Source organism: Rhinopithecus bieti, unplaced genomic scaffold, assembly GCF_001698545.2.
Source record: "Rhinopithecus bieti isolate Rb0 unplaced genomic scaffold, ASM169854v2 scaffold_3527, whole genome shotgun sequence".
Taxonomy (NCBI): domain Eukaryota; kingdom Metazoa; phylum Chordata; class Mammalia; order Primates; family Cercopithecidae; genus Rhinopithecus; species Rhinopithecus bieti.
Genome location: NW_016804488.1, coordinates 621,166 through 634,782, shown reverse-complemented (window position 1 = coordinate 634,782; position 13,617 = coordinate 621,166). Strand labels below are relative to the sequence as shown.

Here is a 13,617-nt window from a genome sequence, read left to right as displayed (position 1 = left end):
TTTTGAGACAGAGTCTTGCTCTGTCGCCCAGGCTGGAGTGCAGTGGCCGGATCTCAGCTCACTGCAAGCTCCGCCTCCCGGGTTCACGTCATTCTCCTGCCTCAGCCTCCCGAGTAGCTGGGACTATAGGCGCCCACCACCTCGCCCGGCTAGTTTTTTTGTATTTTTTAGTAGAGACGGGGTTTCACCGTGTTAGCCAGGATGGTCTCGATCTCTTGACCTCGTGATCCGCCCGTCTCGGCCTCCCAAAGTGCTGGGATTACAGGCTTGAGCCACCGCGCCCGGCCCAAATTGTTTTCAATTAAACTTGGTACCAATTTACGCTCCCATCATCTACCCTGAGAGCCCATTTTACCTGACCCTCATCCAAAAGAGAAATCGTTATTTTAAAAATCTTCACAAATTTAAAATTAGAAAATTGTTTTCATTCTCTGTATTATCTGAAAGCTCAGCCATTTTATGTTTATAAGCCTTTTCTTTTTAATTTATTTGACACATATTATACAGCACGCCCTGCACATCAGTGATGTGCAGTGCAATAAACACATCAGTGAACAGTAGAGACATGATATGATCTCTGCATGAGGAGGAGACAGAGACAATTATGGGGAATGTTTTAGTTTTTTAATTCCACACCTTTATTTTACAAATTAGAGAACATAGTGAAAATGAATTAACAGTTGTCAACATGTAAATCTACCATGAAAGAATAACGAAGCTTACATCACAAAGAGTTACAGTAAATCTCTTCCACAAATATTATCACTTAATTCTCACAATCTATAATGAAGTCAAAGCAGGTTCAACATTTATTGATGAATAAAATAAATTCAATGACTTTCAAGTCAGCTATTTAGAGATGAGGAAATGTGGCCCAGATAATCAAAGTGAATTTGCTAAAAGCAAACAGACTGTTTGCAGCAAAACTGGAGCCAGAGAACTGGAGCCCAGAGAACTGAGCACTGGCTCAGATGACCTTCTACTACAGGTGGTTGCTACATACACTCAACAGAAATCTCACCTGGTTTTGTTTTGTTTTGCTTTGCTTTAAAAAAAAAAAAAAAAAAAAAAGGTAGAAAGAGGATTTTGCTATATCGCCCGGGCTGATCTTGAACTCCTGGCCTCAAGTGATCCTCCCACTTTGACCTTCCAAAATATGGGATTACAGGCATAAACCACCATGCCCAGCCAGAAATCTTACCTTTTAAGTGTGGCCTTCAACTTGAGTGGATCAGAATTTCAAAAGCACAACAAGAAACTACTTCTCTGCTGAGGCCTCATATTAAAGGCTAAAAACGACCTCTGAAAGCTGTGAACCATGATTCAAACTCTCTTGCTTCACCCAAACATGAGATTTGCCTGGGAAACCATAGAATTATCAGATTATAGAAATCGATGTAATTCAAGATGAGTTTCCCTGGTAATAATGAGCAGGCTTTATGTTCTTTTTCTAGTTATTATCTCAAAAGTACTTCAATTTGTCCTTAAGACCAGATTAGGAACTATCATTGACATAAGAAATGTTTATAGCAGAAAAATACATAGAAAATCTTTGATTAAATGTTAATTTGTGTGTGTGTGTGAGAGAGAGATGGTGAATTCCAGAGTTGCAGGGAAATCCCAGAGCTATAATAGGATTTGGGTGGAGAGCATTTTCCTCCTTTCTAAGTACAGGTCTTTATTGAGACTTTTATCAGGTAGTGCTTAACCTGCCAGGCTAGGAAAAGACCTGCAAAGCGAAGGTGGGGGATAAAAGAGATTACAGTGGGGAGGACAAGAGAAGGCCACTGAGCAGAGATAACTGAACTTTCTCAGCCCTCAGACTGGCACGGAGAATCACCCCTTCAAAGGGCCAGGACCACTACTGCACCCAGAGACATCCCTGCAATTCTGTGAAGGATCCACTTGAGGTTGTCAGAAGTGAATGGGGCCTTGGAAATCATTATTCAGGTCCCTTCCTCAGTGTGAAGATGAGAAAACTTAGACCCAATGAAAGCTCCCTTGGAGTCAAAATGTTTTTAAAGCAGTGTCACACTTGGGAGATTATCTTTAAAATAAGATCAAAATATTACCCACCTAATAGGATGGTGTGAGGAGCATCCAGCACCCAGCACTGCGTAAATAAGCATGAAGAGGTGTGGCAGTGGTGAGACTAATACTGAGATATGCACATTTTCAGCATAAGGACTACAAGAATAAGCAAGGAATGTGAAGCAATATGATTATTCTTTCTATCACAATTTTTGTTAATTTTTGCTTAGGTAAGCAGGACAAATTCTTATCAAATGAGAATTATTTCTAAGTAGATCCAAAGGCAGAAATAATTCTCCTAAGAAGGCTGTTATGGCTGATTCACATTACTGCTCCCATTTATCTATGCCAGAGAGGAAGGACTGGAGGACAGTACTAGGTCAATTCCATAACTTTGCTCTTGTGAATAGTGCTACAATAAATACACAAGAGCAGATATCTTTTTAATATAATGATTTATATTCCTTTGGATAGACATTCAGTAATGAAATTGTTGTATACAGTGGTAGTTCTATTCTTAGTTCTTTGAGAAATCAAGATGTTTAAAACAATACCAAAAAAAATTAACTACTTAGGAATACATTTAATGAAATATACATAGAACTGAGGGCTACAGAAAAAATCCTGAGAGAAATTCAAGAAAGCTTAAAATAAATGGAGAGCTATATCATGCTCATGGATTGGATGATTCAATGTTTTTAAAATGTTAATTCTCTCAAAACTAATCTATAGATAGAAGGTAACCCTTTAGGACAACTGCATATCCACATGCAAAAGAATGAAGTTGTAACCATCCCTTCCTCACATCATACACAAAAGTCAACTCAAAATGGATAATAGGCTAAAATGTAAAAGCTAAACTGTAAAACTGTTAGAAGAAAATATAGCAGTAAATCTTTATGATTGTAGATTAGGCTGAGCCTTTTAGATATGACACCAAAAGCACAAACAACAAAAGAAAAAAATAGGTAAGTTGGACTTCATGAAAATTAAAACTTTTACTTCAAAAACACAATCACAAAGTGGAAAAACAACCCAGAAAATGGTGGGGAAAAGATGTGGAAGTCATATGTCCAATAAGGGACTTGTCTGTAAAATATATGAAGAATTCTTACTACTTTATAATAAAAAGACAAATAATCCAATTAAAAGTGGGCAAAAGATTTGAATAGACATTTCTCCAAAGAAGATATACAAATGGCCAAAACTACATAAAAGTTTATCAACATAATAAACCATTAGGGAAATGTAAATAAAAATCACAATGGAATAACTCCTTATATCCACCTAGATGGCTACAATCTAAAGAACAGAAATATAAGTATTGGTGAGAATGTGGAGTAATTGAACCTTTATACCACTGATGATGGGAGAGGAAAATGGTAGAGCTACGTTGGAAAACAATCTGACAGTTTCTCAAAATGTTAGACATAGAGTTATCATATGACCTAGCATATACCCAAGAGAAACAAAAACATACTTTTTTTAAACCTTGCACATGAATATTCCAGCATTATTCATAATAGCCTAAAAGTAGAAACAACTCAAATGTACTTCAACAGAGGAAAAGATAAAGAAAATGTCCTATATCTATACAATGGAATATTAGTTGATCCTCAGTTTTAAAATGAAGTATTTTAGATGCTACAACACGAATGAACCTTAAAAACATTGTGCTGAATGAAAGAGGTCAGTCACCAAACAAAGCCTATAACTTATACAAATTCTATATGTAGGAAATGTCCAGAATGGTAAAATCTATAGAGACAGAAAGTAGTTTAGTTGTATGCCCAAGGTTAGGCGTGGGGGAGATTGGGAGGAAATGAGAAGTGTATGCTAATACATTTAGATTTTCTTGTCGGGTTGGTGAAATTTTTCTAAAATTAACTATGATGATGGTTGCCCAGCTCTGTGAAGAAACTAACAATTATTGAATTGTGTACAGGCCTACCTTGTTTTTTTATGCTTTGCTTTACTGTCCTTCAGAGATACTGTGTTTTTCACAAATTGAAGGTTCATGGCAACCCTGCATTGAGCAAGTCTGTCAACGCCAATTTTCCAAAGCTCACTTTGTGTCTTTGTGTCACATTTTGGTAATCCTCAAAAAGTACTTTAAATCTTCATTATTATTGTATCTGCTATTGTGTTCTGCAATCAGTGATCTTTGATATTACTATCATAATTGCTTGGGGATGCCACAAGCCATGCCCATATAAGATAGAGAACTCCATCAATAAATTTTATGTGTATTCTGACTGCTCCACTGATTGGCCATTCCCTCATCTCTCTTCCTCTCCTCCGGCCTTCCTGTTCCCTGAGACATGATGATATTGAAATTAGGCTAATGAATAACCCTACAATGACCTCTAGTTGTTCAAGTGAAAGGAAGAGCCACAAGTCTGTCACTTTAAATCAGAAGGTAGAATTATTATTATTATTATCATTATTATTATTATTATTAGAGACAGAGTCTCACTCTTGTCACCCAGGCTGGAGTGCAGTGGCACAATCTCAGCTCCTGGCAACCTCTGCCTCCCGTGTTTATTAGTTATTAAGACTGATTAAGTTCTGTGAGGAAGGCATGTTAAAAGCTGAGATAGGCTGAAAGCTAGGACTCTTTCACCAAGCAGTTAATAAATGCAATTCACTAACAGTTAATGAAGTTGTGAATGCAAGGAAAAGGTTCTTAAAGAAAATTAAAAGTGCCACTCCAGTGAAAATACAAATGATAAGAAAGTGATATGGAAAAAGTTTTAGAGGTCTGGATAGATCAAATCAGCCACAACATTTCCTTAAGCCAAAGTCTAATCCAGAGAACAATCCTAATTCTCTCCAGTTCTATGAAGGCTGAGAGAGGTGAGGAAGCTGCAGAAGAAAAGTTTGAAGCTAGCAGAGGTTGGTTCATGAGGGTTCAGGAAATAAACCATCTCCCTTACATAAAAGTGCAAAGTGAAGATGTAAGCATTGATAAAGAACCTGAAGCAAGTTCTCCAGAAGATCTCGCTAAAATAATTGCTGTAAGTGTCTACACTAAACAACAAATTTTCAGTGTACATGCAACAGCCTTGCATTAGAAGATGTTATCTAGGACTTTCATTAACTAGAGAGGAGAAGTCAATGCCTGCCTTCAAAGTTTCAAAGGACAGTCTGACTTTCTTGTTAGGGACTAATACGGCTGGTGACCTTCAGTTGAAGCCAATGTTTATTTACCATTACAAAAATCCTAGGGCCCTTAAGAATTATGCTAAATCAACTGTGTCTGTGCTCTATAAATGGAACACCAAAGCTTAGATGACAGCACCTCTGTTTACAGCATATTTTGCTGAATATCTTAAACTCACTGTCAAAACCTACTGCTCAGAAAAAAAAATGTTTTCAAAATATTGCTGCTCATTGATCATGCAGCCAGTCATCCAAGAGCTCCAATGAAGATGTACAAGGAGATTAATGTTTTCATGCCTGCTAACAAACATCCAGTCTGCAGCACGTAGAGAAAGAAGTAACTTCAAATTTCAAATCTTATTATTTAAGAAATGCATTTCATAAAGCTATAGAGTCCTAGATAGTGATTCAAATATATGGATGATTTTGAGTGGGTTCCAAATATATGGATGATTTTGAGTGGGTTCCAGACTTCAGTGGAGGAAGTAACTGCAGATGTGATGGAAATAGCAAAAGAACTACTATTAGAAGTGGAGCCTTAAAATGTAACAGAATTATTGCAATCTCATAATAAACTGATGAATGAGGAGTTGCTTCTTATGGATAAACAAGCAAAGTGGCTTCTTGAGATGGAATCTACTTCTGGTGAAGATGCTGTGGACATTATTGAAATGATAACAAAGGATTTAGAATATTACATAAAATTAGTTGGTAAGTCAGTGACAGAGTTTCAGAAGATTGATTCTCATTTTGAAAGAAGTCCTACTGTAAGTAAATGCTATAAAACAGCATCACATGCTACAGAGAAATATCTCATGAAAGAAACAGTCAATGATGCAGTAAACTTCATTTCTGTCTTGCTTAAAGAAACAGCCACAGCCACTTCCATCTCCAGCAACCACCACCTTGATCAGTCAGCAGTCATCAGCAACAAAACAAGATCTTCACCAGGAAAAAGATTGACTCACTGAAGGCTCAGATGATCATGGGCATTTTTTAGCAATAAAGTGTTCTTTTAATTAAGGTATGTACATTTTTTAGACAATGCTATTGCAAACTTAATAGACTAAGATATAAACATAAATTGTATATGCAATGAAAAACTAAACAATGTATGTGGCTCACTTTGTTGTAATACTTGCTATACTGTGATGTTGTGAAACGAAACCTACAGATCTGAGAGTCCAAACACAGTCCTTCATACTATTAACAAATCAATTGATTTTAAACAAAGGTCCCAATGTATTTTCATGAAATAGAAGTTTTTTCAACAAATGCTACTAGAATTATATATACATACGTAAAAAGATAAACCTCAAAAGTTACCTCACACCATAGAAAGAAACAAACTGAAAATAAATTGTACCTGTAAACAAAAGCTAAAATTGTTAAAAGAAAATACAGGAAAAAATCTGAATGATCTTCAAAATATTAGGCAAATATTTCTTTGTTAAAGAAAACACAAAAGCACAAATCAAGATAGAAAAAAATGATAAATTATATTTTATCAAAATAAATAACCCCCGCTCTTCAAAAGACAGAGCATAAATTAGAAAATAATATTTACAATACATGTATAATACGTATACACATGATTAAAGACTTGTGACCAGCATATGTAAAAAAAAACTCTAAGAATTCAATAAAACCAAAAATAAAAAATCAATTGTATAAAATATTTGAACACTTTCCTCAAAAAATATTGAAATGGCCAATAAACATATAAAAAGATGCTTAACATCATTTCTGATCAAGAAAACATAAATTAAAAATACAATTAGAAAACAAAATACAACAGTATAATGGCTAAAATTCAAGAGAACAACATAATAACAAGTGTTAGCAAGAATGTGGAACAACTGGAATTCTTATGTATTAATGTTGGGAGCATAAAATTGCACAACACTTTGGAAAACAGCCTGGACATATATTGTATAGCTAAACATACACTAAACATTTATCCCAAGAATTCTACTCCTAGGTATTAACCCAAGAAAAATTAAAATATTTGTCCACACAAAGATTTATTTTTTAATGTTCATAACATTTAAGATGGAAAGAGGCCTTGAAGAAGAAAGGACAGTCTTCTGTTGCCTACCTCTTCTCACTCAATCCCAGGCAGTGCAGCATGGAGAAAGATTCTGTGTGCTTGAGGGAGGGAGAGTAAACTGAGTGTGAATCTTTGTACTGAAAGTCAGTGCTGCCCTGTCACAATAGAATGCAAAAAAGGGAAGAATTCTACTGGTGCCCACAGAGGGAGCATTTAGACCAGCCCTGAGCCAGATGAGAATCCTGTGCCCCAGCAAGAAGTATCCAAGTCCTGGCTGGCCTCACTACAGGCTGATAAAGTGGTTTGGGACCCCAAACAAATTTGAGTGGCAATCAGGCCACAAGAACTGCAGTCCTTAGATAAGCCCTGGTATTCTACTGGTTTTGAAGGCAGGGGAGTTGCAGTGCCAATGCAATATCAGCTGTAGTAGCGATTAGAGTGCTTACATCAACCCTCCCCAACTCCAGGCAGTGGAGCTTGGGGAAAGACTTCTGCTTGAGGAAGGCAGAAGGAATATTACAGAGGACTTTGTCTTGCAAGCTGGATACCAGTTCAGCCACTGTAAAATAAAGTAATAGGCAGATTTCTGAAGCCCCTGATTCCAGGCTTTTTCTTCCCAATGGCATTTCTAGACACATCTAGGCCAGATGAGAATCTGCTGCCCTGATGGGATGGACTCAGTCCCAGCAGAATTGGCCTCCTCCTGAGTAAGGTGACCTTGAACCTTGAATGAACATCAGCAGCATCCAGGAAGTAGTGGCCATGGGTCTCGGGTAAGCCCCAGTACTGTACTGGTCAGGAAGAACATGAGTTTCAGTTGCGATCCAACATGGTGCCATGGGAGTGCCTGCATCACCCCTCCCCCAATTCCAGGCAGCCCTGTGTGGAAAGATACTCCTTCTGATTAGGTGAAGCAGAAGGAAGAGAGCAAGAGACTTCAACCTGTAACCCAGAGAATGCTCTCTTAACTTCCCTAAGTCCAACAAGGCTGATTATCTGGGAGCCTCCAAGAGTTGCTGTATTCTTGGGCTTAGGAATGAAACAGCTAGTGCTGAAACAACTGCAGTGACCACAGGCTTAGGTCACAACATTTATTCCTCTTTGAATTCTTGGAAAGTCCTCTCAAGAAGGATGAGTACAAACAAGCCCAGACTGCAAAGATTGGAATAAATGCCTAACTCTTCAAAGCTCAGTCATTGATGAACATCCACAAGCATCAAGAACATCCAGAAAAACACAACCTCACCAAAATAAATAAGTCATCAGTGACAAATCCTGGAGTGACAGAGATATGTGACCTCTCAGACAGGGAAATGTAATATAAATATAATAATATAAATAAAATAATATAAATGCACCCAACTGTGGAGCATCCATATATAAAAAGCAAATATTAACAGAGCTAAAGAGAGAGATAGATCTCAATATAATAACAGCTGGAGACTTTGACACCCCATATTTTGCATTGAACAGATCATTCAAACAGAAAAGCAACAAAGAATCATTGGAGCAGAGTCTCGCTCTGTCGCCCTGGCTGGAGTGCAGTGGCATGATCTCGGTTCACTGCAAGCTCTGTCTCCAGGGCTCATGCCAAGAGTATGGACATTTTATTAATATTGATTCTTCCAACCCATGGACATAGAATATCTTTCTATTTTTTGTGTGTTCTCTTCAATTGAAAAACTGAGAAAAAAATAAATTCCTAGATACATGCAGCATACCAAGACTGAACCATAAAGAAATCCAAAACTTGAATAAATCAATACCAGGTAGTAAGAGAGCAGTAATAAACATTCTCCCTTCAAAGAAAAGCTCAGGACCCAAACAATGGCTTCACTGCTAAATTTTACCATTTAAACAGGAATTAATACCAATCCTACTCAAACTAATCCAAAAGGTTGAAGAGGAAGAAATACTGTCAAACTCGTTCTGCAGTGCCAGTATTACCCTGATACCAAAACTAGACATACACACAAAAAATAACAAAACAGGAAACTAGAGGCCAATATTTCTGATGAGCACAGATGCAAAATTTCTCAGTAAAATACTGACAAAATTGAATTTAATATTACATTTAAAAGATCATTTATTGTGACCAAGTGGAATTCATCCATCCCAAGGATGCAAGAACATGCAAATTAATCAATGTGATACATCACATCAAAAGACAAAGGACAAAAACTATGCAATCATATCAATAGATGTTGAAAAAGCATTAGATAAAATTCAACATTCCTTTATGATACAAACTCTCAAAAACTGGATATAGAAGGAACACAGTCAAGCACAATAAACACCTTATATGACAAAATCACTGCTACTATCATACTGAATCGGGGAAAACTGAAGATCTTTTCTTTAAGATTTGGAACAAGAATGCCCACTTTCACTACTTTTATGCAACATAATACTGGAAGTCCCAGCCAGAACAATCCAGCAACAGAAAGAAATAACGTGCATCCAAATTGGAAAGGAGGAAGTCAAATTATCCTTGTTTGCATATAACATGATTCATATTTAGAAAAACCTAAAGACTCCACCAAGAAACTATTAGAACTGATAAACAAATTCAGTAAAGTTGCAGGATGCAAAATTAACAGAAAAATCAATAGCATTTATATACACTAACAGTGAACAATGTGAAAAAGAAACCAAGAAAGCAATCTCATTTATAATAGCTACCAATAAAATAGCATACCTAGGAATAAACCTAACCAAAGAAGTAAAAAATCGTTGCAGTGAAAACTATAAAACCCTGATGATGGAAATTGAAGACCACACACAAAAATTAGAAAGATGTTCCATGTTCATGGATTGGAAGACTCAATATTGTTAAAATGTCCATCCTCCCCAAAGCAATCTGCAGACTCAATGCAATCGCTATGAAAATACCAAAGATGTTCTTCATAAAAATAGGGGAAAAAATCATTTTTTAAAAATCCTAAAGTTTATTTGCAACTACAAAGATCTAAAATAGCCAAAGCAATCCTGAGCAAAAAGAGCAAAGCTAGTGGCATCACATTACCTGACTTCAAAATATACTACAAAGCTTTAGTAACCAAGTCAGCATGGTATTGGCATGAAAACAGACACAGAGACCAATGGAACAGAACAGAGAACCCAGAAATAAATCCACACACTACAGTCCTCATTTTTTACAAAGGCTCCAAGAACATTCAATGAGGAAAGAACAGTTTCTTCAATAAATGCTGCTGAGAAAAGTGGATATCCATACGCAGAATGAAACTAAACCCCTATCGCTTGCCACACTAAAAAAAAAAAAAAAAAAAAATCAAAATTGATTAAAGACTTAAATCTAAGACCTGAAACTATGAAACTAATAGAATAAAACATTGGGGAAACACTCTAGGACATTAGTCTGGGCAATGTAGTCCCAGCTAATCAGGAGGATGAGGCAGGAGAATCGCTTGAACCCGGAAGGCAGAGGTTGCAGTGCTGGGCAGCAGAGCCAGACTCTGTCTCAACAACAACAACAACAACAAAAAAAAATTATAAGTCTAGGAGTTGGAGGTTGCGGTGAGCCGAGATCGTGTCACTGCACTCCAGCGTGGGCAACAGGAGCAAAACTCCGTCTCAAAAAAAAAAAAAAAAAAGAGCGTCAAGAGAGTGAAAAGCAAACTGAGAAGCTGAGGTGAGGCGGCAGCAGGTGATAATCAAATAAGGCTGAGAACCAGGCAGTATGGTTGCTGCAAAAGAGGCAGAGAGGGTCAGATGATCCTCGGGGTATCTGGGCATGTTTGAGGATGGACAAAAAAATAAATAAAAATATTGATGACCACCAAATGAGACCAGTAGGAAATGGCTGGAAACATTTCAAGAAACTGCAAATGAAAGGTCACCCAACCAAAGCCGAGAAGGCAAGGCACCAGGTGCTGTAGACCAAGGGTGGGCGTGCCCCGGCATGGGTGTGGCGATCAGCCTCCCGAAGGTAGGCAGACAGTGAAAGGTAAGTGAGGGGCGGGTTTAGACGGCATATTCGCATTACAAAGCATTTTAAACTAAGCGAAATAGGAGTGACCACTAACACTAGCAAGAATATCCAGTTCTGTTGCCTGCAGTGCTTCATGTTTCTGAAATCCTCTTGTTAAAATGAAGGGGAAACCCCCCAACAAAAACAGGAATGAGGAAGCTGATTTTCATAATCGTAAACTACATCAGATGGTACCTGGGATTTCTGCCCCAAGTGAACTTACCTGAGGAATTAGAAAGGTCATGGAAACTTATGAACTACATTAACTGTGACACTTGCTTTCAGATTTTTTTGTTTTTGTATTTTTGGCTTTTGTTTGCTTGTTTGTTTGTTTGTTTTTTGTTTTTGGGGGGTTTTTTGGAGACAGATTCTCATTCTGTTGCCCAGGCTGGTGTGCAGTGGCGCAATCTCGGCTTGCCGCAGCCTCTGCCTCCCGTGTTCAAGCAATTCTCCTGCCTCAGCCTCCTGAGTACCTGGGACTACAGGCGCCCGCCACCGCGCCCAGCTAATTGTTGTATTTATAGCAAAGATGCGGTTTCACTGTGTTGGCCAGGGTGGTGTCACACTCCTCACCTCGTGATCCGCCCACCTCGGCCACCCAAAGAACTGCGATTACAGGCCTGAGCCACTGCACCCAGGTGCTTTCAGGTGTTTTTAAACCGAGACAATTACCACAAAATAATCAGGAAGGAGTCTTTATTTATGGGTTTGAACTTCAGTTGAATCCACAGTTGCTCCAATATGAAAACACATGAAATCTACTTGGTCGAGTGGCCAGGTCTATTGACAGCATGCTTCACTCTTCCTTGTCTCCTTTCTCCCTCTCCCCTCTTTCCTTACTCCTTAAAATTTCCTTTCCCTATTTTATTTTGTATTTCTTATACCTCTTCCTTGGGCGCTACTAGACAAGGTGAGGAATTTCATTCTTGGTTCTCAAAGTTAAAGGCTTTGCAATGCTGGTGAACTATTAACCTGACTACCACTCTCAGAATGTTAGGTGAAGAATCTCATCAGGTTGCTTTTATAACCCCTGAATTTCTGCACATTGAAATGAGGATGTTGACGTAGAAAAACACAAAGAAAACAAAGGTCGATTATTTCCTGGTATCAAGTAATTTTGGGTTTTTTGTTTGTTTCAGACTGAGTCTCACTCTATCACCCAGGCTGGAGTGCAGTGACACGATTTTGGCTCACTGCGCCCTCCCCCTCCTGGGTTCAAGCAATTCTCCTGCCTCAGCCTCCCCAATAGCTGGGATTACAGGCACCTGCCACCACATCGGCTAATTTTTTCATATTTTTAGTAGAGACAGGGTTTCACTATGTTGGCCAGGCTGGTCTTGAACTCCTTGTCTCAGGCGATCTGCCTGCCTCGGCCTCCCAAAGTGCTGGGATTACAGGTGTGAGCCACCACACCTGGTCTTCAAGTAGTATTTTTATAATTGTTACAGCCATAGTAATAAGAATTTGTTATTATTAACTCCCATTGGTTGAATGCCTCTGTGCCATACGTTGTGCTAGATGTTTTCTATATTTGTTTTTAACATTCACAAAACTTAAAGTGAGTGAACAGATTCAGAGAGGTTAATTAATTTGCACAGATTCACAGAACCAAAGGTAACAGAGCCAGTATTGTTTAGCCACAAAATCATATCCTTTCCACTTCAACATCATTTAAACTTCCCATTCCAAGTAAGGAAGAGATGTAAGAAGACTTGAAATAAAGACATTGCTAAGTCTCAAGCTCTTCTAATGCTTCCAAGAAAGACAGTTTTGTATATTTCCCTTCTCCACACATTCAAGAAAAGGCCATTGAACTTTTCAGGGTTATGACTTTGCAGTATTTTCAAATGAGCCTCTTTATATCATATTTCTGTATGATTTGTCTCAGAAAAAGTAAGCACCTACTATGGTCTGAAAGTTGGCATCTCCCATCCCCAACTTTTTATGTTGAAACGTAACCCCTAAGATGATATAGGGGAGGTGATTAGATCATGAGGACAGAGCCTTCATGAATAGGGTTAGTGCCCCTATTAAAGAGACCCTGGAGAGCTGCCTCATCCCTTCCATTACGTGAGAACACAGCTGGAAGGTGTCATTTATTATGGAAAGGGTTCTCACCAGATACCAGATCAGCTGGCACCTTGATCTTGGACTTCCCAGTCTCCAAAACTATGAGAAATAAATATTTGTTTCTTATAAGCCATACAGTTTATGGTATTCATTATAGCAGCCCAAATGAACTAAAACAACACCATTTATAAATATTGTACCTGATATGCCGAAAATTTTCTGGAAATTTTTAATTTTCCTCTTGTAACTTAAAGGTGAAGGATAAAGATCATATATGTCAACATTTGCTTTACATTCAAACATCTTAGATTAT

The 13,617-nt window shown here is 37.9% G+C and overlaps 1 protein-coding gene across 1 annotated transcript in view; it reads right to left on the bottom strand.

Annotated features, from left to right (window-relative positions):
• The window catches only part of ABCA13 (ATP binding cassette subfamily A member 13), a 503,546-nt gene that overhangs the window by 465,163 nt on the left and 24,766 nt on the right, over positions 1-13,617 (bottom strand).